Here is a 21175-nt window from a genome sequence, read left to right as displayed (position 1 = left end):
TTTCTTTAATTAACTTTATTATCTTTTGATTAATTTAATTATCTTAATTAGATAATTTAATTAATTATCTTTTGAGGTTCCGACTGCCCGGTTTTTCCATATATCCAGGCTCCTCCCTTACCTCTTTGTTACCGAGTCCAAGCTCGTTCTGCTTCCCGCACAACAGGCCAAAAAATCGGGAGACAAGGTGCTGAGGCAAGGAATAGCGACTTTATTCGGAAAGCCGGCAGACCAAGAAGATGGCAGACTAGGGTCCCCAAAAAACCATCTTATCTGGATCTGAATGCCAGTTTCTTTTATAGAACAGAGAGGGAGAGGAGGTGAGGAAGTAAAGTAAAAAAGCCATTTATCTTGCAAAATAGGAGGGGATGTGTTAATTTCTTCTTTTCTGCAGCCATTCACAGGTGGGCAGGGTCAGAATGTCTCTCGGTTGAACAAAGGGCTTTTAGTTTAACAGTCAGGCAGAGGGGCAGGGTTCCCTATGGCAGGCCATTATGTATGCTTACAGCTATAGACAGTGATTATAATAACAAAAGCAACGAAAAGCAAAGGTTAAAGTATAAGAAAAAGTATAAGAAACAGATTCGACATGGAGTCAGAATTGGCTCTTCCCTGTTACATCTTCAGAGCAGTCCCTCAGAGCTATCTGAGAGGCTGTCTTCTGGGCTTAAGTCCTCAGAAAGTCTGCCAAATTAAACATAATTCTCAACTTTTAGGTTGTGGGTTTTTTTTTCAGTCAACAAAGTAGACTCGCATAGTTCAAACCCGTGTTGTTCAAGGGTCAACTGTATAAGGGAGTGCACTATCAGAACATTTTACAGGACACCACAGGAAGATTTTTGAATCTCCAACCCTTCTCCCTCATCAGCCCTGAAACAATCACTACCCAGCCTACAGAGACCCAATGAGATAGGTGACTTCCCATATAGGAAAGCAAAACTTCCAGAGAGGAGAAAATGAAGCACTGGTATCTTTCACAATGAAGTAAGTGCTTTCACATGAGGGAGTGCTCTGCCTTGTGGCACTCAAACACAATTTGCAGTGCCTTTAAACTTTTCCTGTCCTCAGAGTGACCAAAAATAACATCAAGCTCTGTCTTAGAATTGCATAAGGATTAAACAAAATAGAAAATTTCTCAAGGCTCATGCCGACCTACAGCTACAGTTGAGAAATATTTATCCAATGCTTTATGACAGGGATGGCTCAATGGGTAAACCATGTGGATTAATAATAACACTTTTAAGGGAGTTCACTGGTGGCCTGTTGATTAGGATTCCGGGCTTTCACTGCCTTGGCCCATGTTCATCCCTGGTTGGAGAACTGAGATCCCACAAGCTGCACAGTATGGCCAAAAAATTAAAAACAAAAATAACACCTTTAAATTGAATAATACTTTAAAGTTTACAGAGCATTTCCACATAAAAGCTCTTGGCACAGTACCTGGCATATATGAGACACTCAATAAATAAGATAATAAATTGAACAAACAATTATTAAGTGTCTGATATATACTGTGCCCCCACACTTAAAGGTCAGCAGAGACTAGCCTCACTTTTAAAGAAGAAAACAGGAATTTCCTGGTGGTCCAGTGGTTAGGACTCTGCACTCTCACTGCCGAGGGCTCAGGTTCAGTCCCTGGTAGGGGAACCAAGATCCCACAAACCATGTGGCGTGGCCAAAAAGAAGAAGAAAACAGACTCAGGAAGATTGCATGACTTACTTGAGGGCAGAAAATTATTCTGTTAACAAGCTAGAACAGATTCTAGTACAAGACCCTTGCCACTACATTACACTTCCTCCTTTGAAAGCTCAGCTATTCCCCAGAATTAAAACAGCAGCACTGAGGCTAGTGACCATTCATTTGAATGTGGTATTCCTACTAAAATAGCATTTTCCTTTCAATTCTATTTGAAATTAATTGCACAAAGTCAAGTTTAGCATTCAATTAGTGTAATAGCAACCTCTAATCCAGTATTCAAGCACCCATTTTGCCCTGTCCCCCTGATTCCTTCAGCCTAAGATTTGGTATGCAACCATTTGGTATGCTTGTTTTGAACCACAGAGTGCTATACAGGAAAACTATGGCATGGCTTTAAATCCTGTCTGTGGCCTTATTTGCCCAAAAGGACTTCAGCCATTTGAGCTTTGAATCAAACCACCCTGCAACTCACATAATTCTTTTAAACTCATGAGTGAAGTATATAAAATGGCTCTGGAAATACCTAGAGTCCTCTTCCCCTAAATTCAAATCCTTCTCCATTAGTTTAGCTTACACATAACATTATAAAGACTTCAGTTTTAAGGTCATCCAGAGAGTGCTACATTAATCCCACAGGATTTTTTGAATCCTTTCCTTTTGAATATATTACTGTATGGAAGCATTTTCCCGTCTCAGTTTGACTCAATCCAAATGTCATATAACTCCCTAGTAATATGAATGAACAAACGTCAGAGAAAGAGTAGCGAATAGCAGTAGTATTACAGAAAGCAAAACGTTGTACATTTCATACAAGATGGGATTTTTATAAAAATGTCATTCGCAAATAGGCTTTACAGAGATTGTCAAAGTTCAACAAATGTGTATAAGTTTCATATCTGCTACCTGGCCAACAGCATCAAGATATTTTGACTCATGGTAACTGTTTTAGAAGAGAGAAGGTAGAAATATGCTCTGGTATCCATCCAAATCTACAATAAGGAGACTCTCTGAGTCAATAATACATTATTTTCCCACTTATTTAGCCATACCTTAAGGCCATTCATTGCCCTAGACTACAAAGGATTTTGTTATGGTGTTGACATTTAAATTTTCTTAAAAATGGTCACTGCTTTCACCTAATTTAGACTCATAAGTGATAGTACTGGCTTCTCTTTAAAATATAAGCAGCCTGTAATATGGGTTCGGGTTTAATGACTACACCCACAGCTGCTATATAAAATTCATTTAACTAATAAGAAATTCAATTTTCTCTTTGTTATTTTTCCATTTTTGTTATACTTACCCCACAATTGAATTTCACATCAATTGTGCAAAAAGGTCACTTGTACAAGGGAAGATAAGCACACCAAAGTAGGGTACAGGAAAACAAGCTACACAATAGACAGCAGAAATTTGTCCTGACAGTCTGTAACACAGGTAAATGAAACTCTGTTTAAAAGATGAAAAGGGGACTTCCCTGGTGGTGCAGTGGTTAAGAATCCGCCTGCCAATGCAGGGGACACGGGTTCGAGCCCTGGTCCGGGAAGATCCCACATGCTGTGGAGCAACTAAGCCCACGAGCCACAACTACTGAGCCCACATGCCACAACAGCTGAAGCCCGTGCACCTAGAGCCCGAGCTCTGCAACGAGAAGCCACCGCAATGAGAAGCCCGTGCACTGCAACAAAGAGTAGCCCCTGCTCGCCGCAAATAGAGAAAGCCCGCGCGCAGCAACAAAGACCCAATGCAGCCAAAAATAAATTAAATTAAATTAAAAAAAAAAAAAAAAGAAATTGCTGTTTCCAGCTATTGAGTCAGAACATTGGCTCCATCTTTAAAAAAAAAAAAAAAAAAAGATGAAAAGGATGTCACTGGTATATCTTAACCTTGAAAATAATCATCCACACACTAACTACTGTACTTTTTGCCTTAGTCTCCTGTAGATAGAAGTGGTGAACAGGGAGGTGCAGTTCTCATTAAGTTCCTGCTGTTGCCAGTTCCAATTCTGGTATTATTTTTGCCTTTTATTTCTAAAAAAAAACCACTATAATACCTTTTGGGAATGTTTATTAGAGACAAAAAGGAAAATGAATTTGTAGCGCCTTTTCCTATTTTATTACAATGGAAGTAATATCCTTGCATTCAATGTAAATAATATAATATTTTATATAATATATAAGTGTATAAATAATATCAAATTATATATGTAATATACAAATAATATAAAATTGCTTTTCTAATGCATATGTGTAGTTATCCAAAGACAAAGATATATATATTGTTAAAAGTAATCTTTTCACTTTAATGAAAACTTTAATGGAAATTTATTGGAAAAGTATAGATTTCTCACCAACTTACAGAAACAACATGTATTTGCTCTTTATGATGTATTTTTCTTGGCTTCAAACTGGAAGAGCCTTAAATGACTAACCAAAAGTTTTGCCTGTTCCCACTGAAAAGATCAAAACCTGGACTCATTTGTTTGAAATGGTATAAATATGGTTATGGAGAACCAATGTTTAAGAGCATGAACCAGTGACCTCTTAAGATTTTTTTACAACCCTAAAATTATGAAATTTTACTATCATATGCAGCCTCCAACTAACTTACCATATTCAATTCGACATCTTTCCTCGGCCTTCCAACCATGATTTGAGCCTATCTTTTCCAAATTACATTCTCCAGTATCCTCCTTGCTCTAATCATCTACTGAAATGACAGTGCCTCCTAAATCCGTTGAATCTGCTATTGTCCAAGTTAAACCAAACAAACACCTCCCTCAGTCTCCCAAAGCTTGACATTATCTACTGTTTAAACCCCATCCCACAACCAAATGATTTTCAACCTCTCTCAAGTCGGCTACGTCTCTAAAGTTTGATATCCAAATCCAGAGAGAGAGAGTAGGTAACTACTCCAGCTTCCCAAATTGCTAGCTACCCAAAAGTGAGGCTAGGCTGTAGGTCCACTTTCTGAAGGACATATAGCAAACATTTACTCAACTTTTTCCACATGTTTGTGCACATTACCTGTAGTATCTCATTTAATCCTCAACAACTCTATGATGCAGATACTACTCAACTGAGGAAACTCAGGCTCCAAGAGATAAAGAAACTTGCACAAGGTCAAACAACCACTAAATCTGGGGGACCAGGCTGCTCTGCAACTGTGACCCCTAATTCTCTGAATTTTGAGAGAAACTCATTGCTTTGGCTATTTATCAGCTTATATTTTTACCTCTATAAGCATCTGTTAAACACCAATCAATGAAATCAACACAAAGAAAAATGCAGAAACCATTTGGGTTTACCTAAGTGCTATAAATTGCCCTCAGTTCTGGGATTTTCCCCCCACTCAGAGTCCCTGTGACAGGGCGGGGCCTAGAATAAGGCAAGTGAAGCACTTACCTCAGGCATAAAATTTAAGGAGGCTCCAAAAAACTCAGTATGCAAGGTAAAAGTAATATTTAACACAATATTTTCAAAAATGAAAATCAATGCAAGAACAATCCCTGATGAACAAAATATCAACAACAAAAAAAGACCAGATCAGACCCTGTACTTGAACAACTTTGCCTTACTTGCCTCACTCCAATTCCTTTATTTACAAAAGAAAAAAACTGTTTACCAAAATAGGTGACCTGCCAGAGGGTTGTACCTTGGTTTTTAAAAATATTTTACTAAATATTATTTATCTTGGGGGGTAGGGTAAATTGGGAGATTGGGATTGACATATACACACTACTATATATGAGTTAGATAACTAATAAGAACCTACTGTATAGCACAGGGAACTCTACTCAGTATTCTGTAATGACCTATATGGGAATAGGATCTAAAAAAGAGTGAATATATGTATATGTATAACTGATTCACTTTGCTATTCAACAGAAACTAACACAACATTGTAAATCAACTATACTCCAATAAACATTAATTTTAAAAATATTATTTATCTTGATCACTGAAATTTTGGTGCCTCTTTAAATTCTGCACCCTTGGCAAGTGCCTCACTTGCCTGACCATAGTCCCAGCCCTCCCCAGTGACCAAATACTATTTTTTAAAAGTCATTTTAATGCCACAAAATGTTTAGGAACTCATGTTGGAGCTGGGGGTGGGGAGCAAGCAGTAGTGTGGAATCCACAAGGTCTATGTCTTAGAAGAGTAAAGCCTGTTGATACTGATCATGAAATAGATTGTTAGAAACATGTGAAAGCAGAAAAAAAGAAAAACAAGAAAATTTCTTAGGTACTATTCATGGCCATTCCCCCTCAGAAGCAAAGGGGGAGGGTAGGAAACTTCCTCAACCTCATAAAAGGCATCTATGAAAAACCCACAGCTAAAATGATGATTAATGGTAAAAGACTGAAAGCTTTGCCTCTGAGATCAGAAACAAGTTTCCCCTAAGATCAGAAACAAGTTAAGGACATTTGCTCTCACCACATCTATTTAACATTTCATTGGAAATTGTAGCCAGGACAATTAGTCAAGAAAAAGAAATAAAAGGCAACCAGATCTGAAATAAAGAAGTAAAACTATCCCTATTCTCAGATGCCATGATCACGTATAGAGAAAATCCTAAGGATACACACATACACACACACATATTAGAGCTAATAAACAAGTTCAGCAAGGTTGCAGAATACAAGATTCATACACAAAAATAAATTCTATTTCTATACCCTAGCAATGAACTACCCAAAAATGGTTAAGAAAGCAATCCCACCAAGAAGACCATTTAATAGGAGAAAGAATAGTCTTTTTAACAAATGAACTGGATATTCACATGCAAAAGAATTTAAAATAAGTTCGATCCTACCTCATTCTATCTGCAAAAATTTAACTCAAAATGAATCAAAGATGTGAATGTAAAAGTGCAAACTAGAAAACTCTTAGATGGAAACACAGGAGTAAATCTTCATCATTTCTTAGATATGATACCAAAGCATGAAAAACAGAAGAAAAAAATAAATTGTACTTCATCAAAATTAAAAACTTTTGTGCTTCAAAGGACACTGTCAAGAAAGTGAAAAAACAACCACAAAATATGAGAAACTACTTGTAAATCATGTATCTGAGAAGGTTCTAGTATCCACAACATATAAAGAACTCAACAATAAAAAGGCAATCCACTTTCATTTCAAAAGTCCACCCTCCCTGCTTTGCTCTCTCACCCTCCTTATTTCTATGGTTCATTCTGCCTGCTCCCTACCACTTCTGAGGTTTTCCTGGCTGCAATGCTCTGCTCATCTCTGAGGTCTGCCCTCCCCGTTTCCTCTTCCCCTCTCTTTCCTAAAGTCCACTCTCCCTGCTCCTTGCTCTCCCCACTTTTTTTTCTCCCCACTTCTAATGATTGCCCTTACTGCTGCTCCCTGTCTCATATTTTAGGTCTGAACCCCTGTCCTTGCTCCTCATTTCTGAAGTCTGTCCTTCATCTCTTTCCTCATTTATAAGATCAGCCCTGCCTGCTCCATGCCCTTCCATTTCTAAGTTCCGCCGTCCCTGCTCTGCTCTCCCACCCTCATCTCTAAGGTGAAACCTCTTCCTACTGCTCTTCCCATTTTCAAGTTCGGCCCTCCCTTGCTCCTCCCCTCCATATCAAGTCGGCCCTCACTGCCCTGCTCCTCCCCCTCTCATTTCTAAAGTCACTGATGCTGTGCTGCTCCTCTCCCCCCCGCCCCCCCCCCATGGCTAAGGTTTTCACCTCCTCTGCTCGGTGCTGCCCCACCCCCACCCACCGCCAACCCTGCCTCATTTAAGCAGTCCGTCCTCCCTCCCTCCCGCTGCCCATTTTTAAGTGGATGAGAGCGAGTAGAGGTCTGAGGTGCGACACTAGAGGGCACCAGCAGAAGGGAAAGGCGGTCTATGCTGAATCGGCACCAGTCAACAAGCAGGCAACCAAATAAACCATCCCTTTGCCCAGTCTGGCTGCTCAACCACCACTCCTCACAAATTAGCCTTAGCCTTGCTCCTCCAACCGCTGGAATCCAGTCCTTTGTGACACCCAGCGAAGAGTGAGGGACTGTGAAAGGGCGGGTAACTTGCTGTCATTCCTTAAGAGGGTAAAATATACGGACACAGCCGGCTTTTTATTTCCCACACCTGACCCCTTCCCGCAATCCCTACTCCGCGATTTCTGTCAGCTTTGGCCAGTTTCCCACCTAAGGGGTCAGGGCTGACCTGACACGGAAAATGGGAACAGAGAGGAGAGGCAGGGGCCAGCAGGTTGGACCGGTGCTTTATCTACATGGGGGCGGGTGCTGGCACAGAGGGGAAGCCTCCCCACCCAGGGGGTGTGCCTCACAGCGCCGCTTCCAGCCTGCCCTTCTCCAGTCAGCCCCGACTAGCGGGGGCTGGGGTCTGGGATCTACGTACCTAGAGACATGTCTAGAAAGTCCATCTCTCCTCTATTTTTGGTGTCTGTAAGCACCTTTCCACGAAATATTAGTTTGGAAACCAAAGCCATCTCCTCAGCGAGACGGCACCGCACTGTGATCTACTGTGGTGCCCCCTCACGGCTTTCTAAGGCAGGCGAAACTCGTCAGCCAATCACAGTCCTTTGCTTCGCTGTTGCTAAGGCCCAGGGGGTAGAGCTTGGAATCTACCCTCCCAGGTCTCCAATCAGGAAACTGGCTCACCAGAAAAAAAAAAAGAAGACCTGCCCATTTCTTTCCCGCGCTTTCTAAAAACTGTCTCTTCTCCTGTGCATCGACCGCTCAGTCAGACACTTTTTTTTTTTTTTCTGTGACGGCTTGATCCTTGCTTTTCATAGCTCTTAGAAGAACCCCATTTCTCCTCTTTGAGGTTGGCATTCCTCACGAATAAAACCTTATGTTTTTGACGTGATGGACTGGTTCCCTGTTTCTCTCAAATTTGAAGAGCTACCACAAATCTAGCAGTTTAGACTCATCCACAGGCATACAGTGCCACATACTTTTTCATGACTTCCCTAAAGGTGCATCCATGACATTCTTTAAGAAAAATGTAATTGTTGCTCTTATTGCCTAATACTGCTCAGTATACACTACTTTTAAATGTTAGAGGAACCCTGTGTCACTGGTTCTTCAGGGGAAATAAAAATCAAATTAATAATTTTCGAGAGCTGAAAACTTGTTCAAGTTGTTACAGAAACCACAACATAAATGTCAGAAGAGATTTAAAAATGTAAATTATTTAATTATTTGTTGTATTTAAGTCATTGCTTAGCACCAGGGTCCTAAAGATTAATAGGTCAGCCTTTTTCTCAAGGCATATACAGTTGCCTGAAAACAATAAATACATGCAAAATATTAATTTAGGTGCTATAATTCGGTCCATACAACAAATACTGAACTCCTTACTGTGTTAGGCTCTGGGGATACCGGTAGCTACAAAATATATATATGAGACAAAGGAGAAAATCCACCTTGTGTATCAGGAAAAAATCATTTAAGACCTGAAAAATTAGGGAATAATTTTAGCGGTGGGAAGGGTATTTCCTGGCAGAGGAAGCATCACTACCAGCACACTTTGGAAAGTGCAAGCCATTCCGTGTGGTGGGGTACTGAAAGATGAATCTGAAGAGATCAGCAGAGATTAGATTATGGAGGACTTTTATATTATGTGAAAAATTTGGAACAATTTTTTCCTATCAGATTTATTGAGTTGTAGAGTGATAAGGGAAGAGGATCAAAGACAGAACCCCAAGGAAATTACAAAGGAAATTGAACAGAAAATATCAGAGTTATGGGAAAAACCAGGAAAGTGGTATCCAGGAAATAAAGGGAGAATTCCAAGAGAAAGTTAGCGGTCCACTGGGTCAAGTGTTGCTGGAAGGTCAAATTAGCTAAGAACTGAATTCATTAAATTTAGCAATTAAGAGTTTTTTGGGGGGGCTTCCCTGGTGGCACAGTGGTTGAGAATCTGCCTGCCAATGCAGGGAACACGGGTTCGAGCCCTCGTCTGGGAAGATCCCACATGCCGCGGAGCAACTGGGCCCGTGAGCCACAACTACTGAGCCTGCGCATCTGGAGCTTGTGCTCCGCAACGAGAGGCCGCAATAGTGAGAGGCCCGCACACCGCGATGAAGAGTGGCCCCCGCTTGCCACAACTAGAGAAAGCCCTTGCACAGAAACGAAGACCCAACACAGCCATAAATAAAGAAATAAATAAATTTAAAAAGAGTTTTATTTTTTAACCTTCAGCAGAGTTCTAACAGACTATAAGTTGAGGATTGATCAATTAATTAATTAATTTTTATTTAACAAATATAGCATTTACTATCTGCCAGGCACTGTTCTAAGAGCTTTATTAGTCACTCATTTAATCTTCATGATAACCCTGTAACCGAGCAGGACCCCATGAGGACCTTGCCAGGGCAGGCCTTCCCCCATATCCTCTGCTTTAGCTCCTCTCTGAAGTACCTAGATAATAGTATTTGATGCACATTTCCTGAGTTGTTTTGCAGATGTAAACCCCCCCACCACCCCCCTCCGGCCCCCAACCCCCACCCCGCCCCCCACCCCACCCCCCACCCCCCCGCTCCCCCACCCCCCACCCCCCCACCCCTCCACCCCCACCCCCGCAACAAATGGAAGATGTTAACTACTTGATGACCATGAGCACATAGCCCCAGGCCTCCTGGAGCCTAAGGACTGATAATGTTAACCCCTGTGACACCACCCTGCTGCCTCACCATCAGCCAATCAGAGAACTGTGCACAAGCTGATCACATACCTGGCAACCCCACCCTCCCTCACCTGGCTTTTAAAAGTGCTTTGCTGAAACCCCTTCGGGGAGCTCGAGGCTTTTTAGGGCATGAGCCACCGCTTCTCCTTGCAGGGCCTTGCAATAAAACTGTCTCTGCTCTAAATTCCGAAGTTTCAGTTTGTTTGGCCTCACTGTGCGTTGGGCATATGAACTTGCATTGACAATCCTGGAGAGCCAGCCAGGAATCCTTGCCCATGGCAGGTCGACCCCAGCCTGGGGCAGCCCGTTCCCTGAGACCCCAGCAACTCCCGGAGCCCATTTCACTCTAGGGATCTCAGAGGGATGGTCCCCGACAGGTGCCGGCCACCCATGGCATGAGGCTGTTTGGAGCCAAGAAACGACTGGAGCTGCAGTCCACATTCAGTGTTGTTGGGTAAGTCACTCCAGTTTGTGCAGGCTGAGAATTCTCTCCCCTCCATATGGGCTGTTTCCCTTGTGGGAAGTGAGCTACTTTGCTGGAGGGTAAGTAGCTCTTGTGTGTACAACCGGGAACAATTTCCCCCCTCAATTTGGGCTTTCCCTCTATGGGACAAGCCAACTTGTTTTGCATTTGATTGGGGTACCCTGTTGGAGAGGGGAATTGTCAGACTCTACCCGATTTGGGAACTGGTTCATTTCGAGAGCCGGACCAATTTGTTAGGAGGCCTCCATTTGGGAGTGGAAGTGGAATTCTAGACTACACCTCCTCTGATTTTCTGTCTGTGTGACCGTAGCTTAGTTGCTGTTTGTGTTTTTGTGTGTATCATTTTGGGGTGAGCCACTCATGGTCCATTCTTTTTTGGGAGCCAGGCTGCTCTGGAGCCTCAATTTGGGAATGGAGGTGGAATATCTGGGCTATGCCTCATCTGATTCTTTGTTTGTGAGACCATATGTTTGTTGTTTGTATGTGTGTTAACACTTGCATTGGCCAGTTGAGATGCCCTTGGTGAATAATGGGACTCATGTGTGATGACACCAGGGTATCCTTCCCTATTGTGTTTGTTTCGCCTGCAGCAGAGCATTGGTTGGGATTTTCTTCCTTTTTGGGGCTAGGGAACTGTGACCCTAAAAGACTGATTTAAATTGCTGTTTGCTTGATATTTGATAACACCGGCTATGAATAATTAAGTATGGATGATCTGATCTCTGTTCCATCTTACAGTCCCCTGGGGTACTTTTGCAAAACTAAGAGATCTTTAGCTATGCTCCCTAAATGAAAGAAAATGCCTCAATACTCCCTGAGATCTGGAGGGCAAAGGTCCTAATGCCTCGGCTATTATATCAAAGTGGGTCTTTTGCAATTGCTTTTATCTTACAGGTGTATGTGTGTATATGTGAATGAGTGTCTCAGTACCCGAGTCCAAATCCCTTTTTCTCTTCCTGGTTTTGCTGAAAGAGGAGCGTATAAATGTGAGTGGGTGATATGTATTATTTATTGTATTTATTTATTACTGTTATTTATTTGTTTAAACTGAAGTGGATATTTGGGAACTGGAAAAAAGAAAGTTCCCTGAAAATAGCCCAAGATGGCTGGGTTTTGTATAAGTAGTTAGGAGAGGAATTCGCATTTCTCTTCCTGTGCCTTTGAGATGTAAATGATCTACCTGGGCTCTCTGGAGCTTATCTAATCAATCTGTGTTGCTTGGAACTGAAGAAAAAAGGGATTCAGGAATAACATTAAAAAAAAAAAAACCCTCAAAACTTCTGGGAATGCTCCCTCAGCCAAACTGTAATTCATAAGTTTCATAAGGGATCATCAAGAACAAATAGTAAAGCCTTAGTCATCTGAGCAAGCAATTTTAATGTATTCCAACTGTTCTTTGTAAGCTAGTAAGTTTATATTGTAATACCTGATTCATAACTGAGTTTTTTTAAGTGCAGCTATGAGATCTCTAGTATTGATCTCGGGTGGCCTCAGCCTGCAGCGGCTTGAAGCAAGGTTTCAGTTCCCAGACAGAGATTGAAGTCGGGTCGCAGCGGTGAGAGCACCAAATCCTAGACATTAGATCACAGGTCAGTGACAAGGCCCTGGTTCTTCCACTTTGCAGAAAAAGAGTTCCCACAAAGACGGAAAGTAGGGAAACAAGTAAAGTGTTTATTAGGAGGAAAAAGAGTACAGTACGTGTGGATAGGCACATGGGCAGGCTCAGAGAGAGAGTTGTGCCCTCATGGTAGTTTGAATCACTTTTATGGGGCATTTCTTCTGGGTTTCCTTTGAGCAGTCATCTTCCTTTGCCTGGTTTTGAGTCTGTATTTGGTATATCTCAGGGTCTTACCCTGTGTGCGTGTGCATCTTTTAGCCAAGATGGATTCTAGCGAAGAGGCCTATGGGTAGTTGATGTCACTTACTATGGGGTGGTGCCCCCTCCCTTTTTGACCTCCAAGGAGCCTTTCTGCACGTGTAGTTGGGGAAGTCTCCTTGACTTTGAGAATGAGGACTATGTGGTCCTTTATCTCTTATCTGGGCAGGGCCCAGCCTCCTCCATCATCCTGCTTTTACGGAGTTTCTGCTATTATGGAGTTTCTGTTCACAGGGGAGAAACTGTTCAGCCTGGGGCTCATCTATCTCCTGCCTCACTATTGTTTCTTTATATGTCTGTGTACACATTATACATATGAGATATCTCTATTTCTGGAAAGTATTACCAAAATTGAATTTATAAAGAGCTCTATTTAATTGATTTTAAGTGCTTGCAAATTAAATATTAAAAAAGCTAGACAAAATGAGCTTCAAGTTCACGTGAATGGGGAAATACTCTATTAAGTTAATACCTGGTATTAAGGTTAGTTTTTTTGTTGATCTGATCAATATAGCCCTGTCTTTAGAGTCATCAACATTAAGTATAATACTTTCACTGCACCTAGGTTTAACAGAAGTTAAATGAAATCTTGTTATATCTGTTTCAAATTTGTCAGCAAGAAAAATAACTTGGCTTGATGAAATTTTTATGAGTGAACTAAATGCAAATGGGGTAAGAGCTTTTAGGTAAACTCTATAGGAATAATTACTTTCTGAAAATTATCTAAAATAGTCTCTCCAGATTTTGGTAACTATTACTTGCCTCTTGGTTTTCACTAGAAATTAAGGTTTTTAAGGGTTGGGGATTCTAATTTAAATATGTAATTAAAGCTACTAAAAATTATAAAACATTTCACTATACAGCAGGAAAGTGGGGTATATATTTTGAGTAAAAAAGGAGTTTTATTCATGGTCAGGCTGAGATCAGCTTAAACTTAATTGGGTAGATGGATTTGTTATTAAAAGTAGACTGGTGCAGGACTAGACTTGGTTCCTCTCTGCTAAGAGAGCAAGTTTACTTAGAATGCTGCTTTTGGTGACAGATTGTGTGAACTTCCTTGCCTTTCAGTGATCTGTATTTGTTTTTAAATATTCACAGTGACCTATGATTCTATCTGACGAAATGTTTTTTAAAAAAACTTTTTGATATTTTTGATGAACTTCCTATCAAATTCTAATTAAAATTCTTTTGATTTCAGCTAGCTTTGGGATGCTCCAGAGGACCCCTGAGGCACTTCAGAAAAAATATATATACATATTAAACTGACTAGAATTGGTATGTATGCTAAATTACATGGAAAGCATTGTCAAATGAGTGATAAACCTCCTCAGATTATACGGTATGAATAAATGTTATTAATATAGACATTCTAGAAATTATATAAAGTTTCTGAAATTTGTATATATCCTGATATAATGTTATAATTTTAGTTGTTATCTTAAAATGTTGCATGTCACAACAACTTGGATAAGCTTCTTTGCTAAGAAGAATTGTAATCAGATCTTTAACCTTGTCTTTTTAAGACCTTTATCATTCATAGGCAGCTAAGCTGATGCTTTGCAGAACTGCCACATCTTTAAGAAGAGTCATAGAAAGGACGTTTTGACAAAAATAGGTTTCTGATAACTTTTAAATTATATTGCTAAACTAGGTAAGATATTTTAAAAGTCTAATGGAAACCTGATTTCATAAAACTGTTAGTAAAAAAGATTAATTATATAGGACTGAGTAAACTGATGAATATGGTTGTAGTTTTTTTATTTTGCCTGAAATATTACTGGCTTTTAATCTGTGTTTATCCAGATGTAAGGAAATCTTTCCCCCTAAGTATAGTTATGACACAGTCAGAAAGTTAAAATTAATAGATAGGTCCAACTACAAATTAGATAACAACATCGCTAAGGGGTTTAATATTCCCTGCCCAAGGTTGATCAATTCCATTCCACAATCCCCTGTGGAAACCCTTCATCACCCCCATACAGCAGGAAGTAGCCAAGAGTGGTCATCACCCCTTTCCCCACAAGATTGTGGAATGGACATTGATGGGAATAGTAATAGGGAAAAACAAATCTGACTCCGTATTAGACCTGTTTCTTTTACTTTAACCTTTGTATTCTATTGTTTTTGCTATAAGTTCATCACTAAAGGGATGTTGCTTATAGCTTAAAGTATACATAAGGCCTATCTCAGGGAATGCTGCCGCCCTGCTTGAATGTTAAACTAAAATACCCTTCTTCGGCTCACAGGGAACATCCTGACCCAGCCCACCTGTGAATGGCTGCAGGAAAGAAGAAATTAACACATCCCCTCCCAAGTCTGGCTGAAGCCAGGAGATATTTGCAACAACTTATAACCTATATTGTCTTTTTTGTTGTTTCTTGCGTTAAGAAATGTGTGACTGAGCCTCTGATAAAATGATAATATATAGTTCCATATGAGATCAATGATTGTAATCATGTAATTCTAGATATGGGAAGAATCAGCAAGAGGGAATATTTTCCTGGATCATAAGAGACTAATAAGATATATGATCCAGAGATTTTTGCACTGTTAATAAGGCTTAGTCCAGTGATAGCACATTGAGTGGCCTATCAATGAAATCTTCACCAGACCTGGGAATGAGCATTACTAGCACAGTGGGATGAAATGGTCATGAAATGCCCCCAAAACCATGGTCAAATTTATGACCATGAAGGGGCCCTGCTGGCTGAAAATTGGCACTTGCCATCTGCCTCTCCACTGCAGCTGCTGACCTTCAACACCCCCTGAAAGGAGTTCAGGGTGGAGATCAGGTATGAGGCACTCTGTGCTCTGGGAAAAACTGGCAGAACAAGCCTTCAGATAGTTAGATATTTTCAGAAGATTTTATGAGCCCAAATTCTTGCACCTTCTCATATCTAGAAAAGCATTAAAATCACTAATAGTGACATCTGCTTTGGCCACTGAGGAGAGAAATGCATTGGGAAGTAAAAATGGAGTAGCTGTGTCAGACTCAGATGCCACCAACCATTCTCAAAGCAGTGTCTGCTGGAATGTGGGTACCTCTGTCAAGTTTATGATTAACCTCCTTATCTGAACCTTTATTCCTTTTCTTGTTCAAAACTTGTTCTCCTCAAGATTGAGGAGTACCAAAGAAAAGGGGGGAATTGTAACCCAGCAGGACCCCATGGGCGCCTTCCCAGGACAGTCCTTCCCCCATATCCTCTGCTTTAGCTCCTCTCTGAAGTACCTAGATAATAGTATTTGATGCACATTTCCTGAGTTGTTTTGCAGATATAACCCACCCCCCCCAACAAATGGAAGATGTTAACTACTTGATGACCATGAGCACATAGCCCCAGGCCTCCTGGAGCCTAAGGACTGATAATGTTAACCCCTGTGACACCACCCTGCTGCCTCACCATCAGCCAATCAGAGAACTGTGCACAAGCTGATCACATACCTGGCAACCCCACCCTCCCTCACCTGGCTTTTAAAAGTGCTTTGCTGAAACCCCTTCGGGGAGCTCGGGGCTTTTTAGGGCATGAGCCACCGCTTCTCCTTGCAGGGCCTTGCAATAAACCTTTCTCTGCTCTAAATTCTGACGTTTCAGTTTGTTTGGCCTCGCTGTGTATCGGGCACATGAACTTGCGTTAACAATCCCATAAAGTAAGAACTAATATTATTTTTTTTTACAGGTAAGGAAATGAAGGCACAGAGGCATTACAAAATTTGCCCAAGGACACATAGCTAGTAAATACTGGAGCTACACTCAAACTCATGATTTTAACAGCTACTTCCACAAGGTGAAATAGAGTGCTTCTTGTTAATGGAAAAGATTTAGTTCAACATGTTTTAGGTTATGGGAAGGGAGGTAGGGAAAAGAGAAGCATTAAAAATAAAGGAAAAAGAATAGGAAATAATCAATGGACACATTTCCTATGCTAGAGGAGACAGAAAGAATGGAATTAAGAGTGCAATTGGAAAAACGAGTCTTGAATACGAGAAGAAATAAATGTATAATAAAGGTAAAATCTTAACGAATGAAAAACTTCCTGTGTATTACACAAGCTTTCTTAGGCCTCACCTTCAGCCTGTGGGTATTAATAAGACTTACATTAATAGCAATAACTCAAATTTCAATGGTTTCTCTTTCTGTATATTCTTGAAAAATATCCATCTCCCTGAAGAATGTTTCCCTTAATATTTCCTGGAGGTGGGGGGGGGGGGTCTTTCATAATGTAACCACAAACAATCCAGTTAGGTGCCATACATAATCTGCTATTTCTTTCTTTTTCTCTTCCTCTGGAGTCCTTTTCTTGATGTCTCAGTCTCCATCATCTCCTGCTACAAATGAGGAATTTGGAAACCTTAAGAAGTTAAAAACCACATGCTAAAGTGTAGAACTTCTGTCTCTTCTTCTGGGTCACATCTATTAGAGGGATACCAAAGTGATACTTCTAGAACCCCAATGTATTAAAGACTTTTACTGGAACATTTTTTTTCCAGTTTTTTTTGTTGTTGTTGGCAGTGCTGGTGGTGTTTTGTTTTGTTTTTGTTTTTAAATTTGCCCTCCCCGCTCTCTCTATGTTTCAGAATTGAGTCTAGTAGAAATTGGGCCAGGTGACAACGTGAGAGAGACCTCTCATAAAATTACTTTGCATAAAAATTGCTTCTGTCCGCTGACAAATAAGAATGTCATTTAAAAAGCAGAAACTAACACACCATTGTAAAGCAATTATACTCCAATAAAGATGTTAAAAAATAAATTAATTAATTAATTTTAAAAAATAAGAATGTCATTTAATAAGTCTGGCTTTGCGTAACTTTTTCTCTGCTTTCAGTCAAATAGGCTTAGGTTCAAACTAGGTCCCCTCCTACGTAAGGATAAATGTACAGTTCTGAATGTTGTTTCTCCAAATCAATTGTAGGACAATTGGGTATTTTTAGTCAAGGATCTTTTGGTTGGAAATAATAGAAGCCTATTTCAGCTAGGTTAAACAAAAAGGAAGATTTATTAGAAGAATCCAGTGGAGGTCAGCAGTATGAAGTATAGTTTATCCTCCAAAAAGATTGGAACTGGTTAATTTATTTGATATACCAGCAGTATTTGATGCATTTGATTGCTTTTTACTACTTGAAACGCTTTCTTCACTTGACTGCTAGGACACCATGCTTTCCTGGGTTTCCTCCTACCTTACTGACTGCTCCATTTCAGTTTTCTTTTCTGGTCCCTCCTCATCTCCCTGACCTGTAAACCACTGGTGTTCAAACTTTAGCATATATCAGAGTCACTTGGAAAACTTATTAAAATACAGCTTGCTGGGCTTCACCCCCCGAGTTTCTGATTCAGTAGGTCAGGAATAGGGTAGGAAAATGTGCATTTCTAACAAGTTCCCATGTGTTGCTGATGTTGCTGGTCTAGGGACCATACTCTGAGAACAACTGCTTCGAATGGTGGAGCCAGAGCCCAGTCCTTAGACAATTTCTCTATTTACATACACTGCCTCAGTGATTTCATCCAGTTTCATGGTTTTCAAAAGTAGCTATACAACTAATGTCTTCCAAATTTGAATCTCTAGCTCAGACCTCTCCACTGAAAGTTTGTATAACTGACTATCTACTTGACATCTCTACTCAAATATACAATGGTCATCAGAAATTTAATTTTTCAAGACCAAATTCTTTTTTTAAAAATTTTTTATTGAAGTATAGTTGATTTACAATGTTGTATTTGTACTACTGTACAGCAAAGTGACTCAGTTATACATATATATACATTCTTTTTCTTTTTAATATTTCATTCTTTTTTTATGGCTGTCACGTTAATTAATTAATTAATTAATTTATTAATTTATTTATTTATTTATGGCTGCGTTGGGTCTTCATTGCTGCTCACAGGCTTTCTCTAGTTGCAGTGAGTGGGGGCTACTCTTCGTTGCGGTGCGCAGGCTTCTCATTTCGGTGGCTTCTCTTGTTGCAGAGCACGGGCTCTAGGTGCATGGGCTTCAGTAGTTGTGGCACGTGGGCTCAGTAGTTGTGGCACATGGGCTTAGTTGCTCCGCAGCATGTGGGACCTTCCTGGACTAGGGCTCGAACCTATGTCCCCTGAATTGGCAGGTGGATTCTTAACCACTCTACCACCAGGGAAGCCCTACATTCTTGTTCATATTCTTTTCCATTATGGTTTATTTCAGGATATTGAATATAGTTCCCTGTGCTATAGAGTAGGACCTTGTTGTTTATCCATTCTATATATAATAGTTTTCATCTGCTAATCCCAAACTCCCAGTCTGTCTCTCTCCCACCCCTTCCCCCAAGACCAAATTCTTATCTTACTGAAACCAAGCAGGACCCTGTGGGGCCCTCCTGGGCACAAAAGCTTTTCTCTGTCCCTGTTTATTGCAGGAAAAAGGCTTCAGCCTCCTAGACCTTCTTGAATATCAAAGGGCAGATTCAAACAGTTGCTAATCAGGGAAGTAAGGGAATGCAGGAACAAAGGAGGAACAATAAAGAAACAATAGTGCAGCAGTTAAAGGAGGGTCCTGGTTTCTCCTCAAGGGATATCCATAACAATATCTTTGCCTTCTTCTGCAGGAACTAAGGCCCCCACCCAGGTGGAGGATGGTAACTTCGGGCTGAGCACAAGATTCCTGGAACACTGCCTTGTTACTTCTTCATCAACCAATCAGAAGAAAGTCACACATCCTGCAGCCCTCACCCTAAATTTTGCCTATAAAAACTTTTCCCTGAAAACCACCTGGGAGTTCGTGGTTTTTGAGCATAAGCCACCCATTCTCCTTGCTTGACCCTGGAATAAGCCTTTCTCTGCTCCGAACTCTGATGTTTTGGTTTGTTTGGCCAGAACACAAACTTACGTTTGGTAATATTACCTTACAAAACCTGCTCCTCCCATGTTCTGCCCCATTTCAATAAATGGCATCTCCAGTCTTCTATTTGCTCAGCACAAAAGTTTTGAAGTCATTTTTGACTATTTTCCTTCTATCACACCCTATATCCAGTCCATCTGCAAATCCTGTGAGCTCTACCTTCAAAATATATCCAGAATTTCATCACCACTTCTCACCACCTCTACTACCACCATCTTGATTCAAGCCATCATCATTTCTTGCCTGGATTATTGAAATAGCTTCCTAACTTATCTTCTTACTCTGACCTGGTTTATTGTGTCTAATCTCCACACAGAAGCTAAAATGAGGCTTTTAAAACATAAGTCACCTGTCCAGCAAATGAAGCTCCTTCCTATTTTGGGGGAAATCCTACCTTTAGATTCTTATTGAGAGGCAGATCCTGTCTCCCATTACAGCCGAAGAAAATTCTCAAGCAACTAGAGCAAAAAAATGACGTAGACTTGGCCTACATGGAATCTGGCATTAGTACAACAAAGAGAGTGTAGAATTCATTATGGTCACAATAGCCAGTTTCTAGGGGCAGCAACGGCAGTGGTGCAAATTTCAGTATCAGTGTATGGCAATGGTGGCCTCATCAGATTAATTTTGAGGTGTGATTTTAGTTGCAATTCTGATTTTCTAGCCTCTCGTGTTGACTGAAAAAAAACGCACAACCTAAATGTTGAGAATTATGTTTTATTCAGGGAAGGCAGCCTCTCATATAGTTCTGAGGGACTGTTCAAAAGAGATAAGGGAGGAGCCAGGATATATAGGAGTTTTTGCTGAAAAACACACATGTAGTTGGACATCAAAAGATTACTGCTGGGAATTCCCTGGCGTTCCAGTGGTTAGGATTCTGCACTTTCACTGCTGAGGGTGCGGGTTCAAACCTTGGTCAGGGAACTAAGATCCCGCAAACTGTGCAGCACAGCCAAAAAAAAAAAAAACAAAAAGACAATATCTGAGGTTTAAGCATTTTGGACATACATCTATACTTTAAAAAAAAGATTACTGCTAATCACAAAAAACAGACATCTCAAGTTAATGATTTTCTATATATGGGAAGACGCAAGAGTCTGGGCTCGTTGAAATTATTCCTTTGATATACATCTCAACTATCTAGGGCTAGTATCCTGTTTTTCTCCATCCTGAATTCCCCTCAGGGTGTGCCACTGGGGGGCGGCTGCGGCTGCTGATGGCTTTATGGCTGCAACATCCTTTGTTTACTGAAATGGCAGGCGACATTCTTAGTCCACCGTTGATTCCTGCCCTTTTTCTTGAGCCTAGTTCTTTAGAGTCCCTGGCTAGTCCTTGAACTACCCAACTGATGTTCAATAAATTCCTTCCATGCTTGAGGCAACCAGAGTTTGTCACATCCAATTAAGAACCCTGTTCCTACTGACATCAATAGAAATATCCAGTATAAGTGTTGTCAAACCCAGGTTCATGTGCCCAATGCACAGTGAGGCCAAACAAACAAAAAGGTTGGAGTTTGGAGCAGAGAAATGTTTATTGCAAGGGCCAAGCAATGAGTACAGGCAGCTCATGCTCTAAAGATGCAA

The sequence above is a fragment of the Eubalaena glacialis genome, chromosome X (genome assembly GCF_028564815.1).
Source record: "Eubalaena glacialis isolate mEubGla1 chromosome X, mEubGla1.1.hap2.+ XY, whole genome shotgun sequence".
Classification (NCBI taxonomy): Eukaryota; Metazoa; Chordata; class Mammalia; order Artiodactyla; family Balaenidae; genus Eubalaena; species Eubalaena glacialis.
This window is presented reverse-complemented; position numbering follows the sequence as displayed.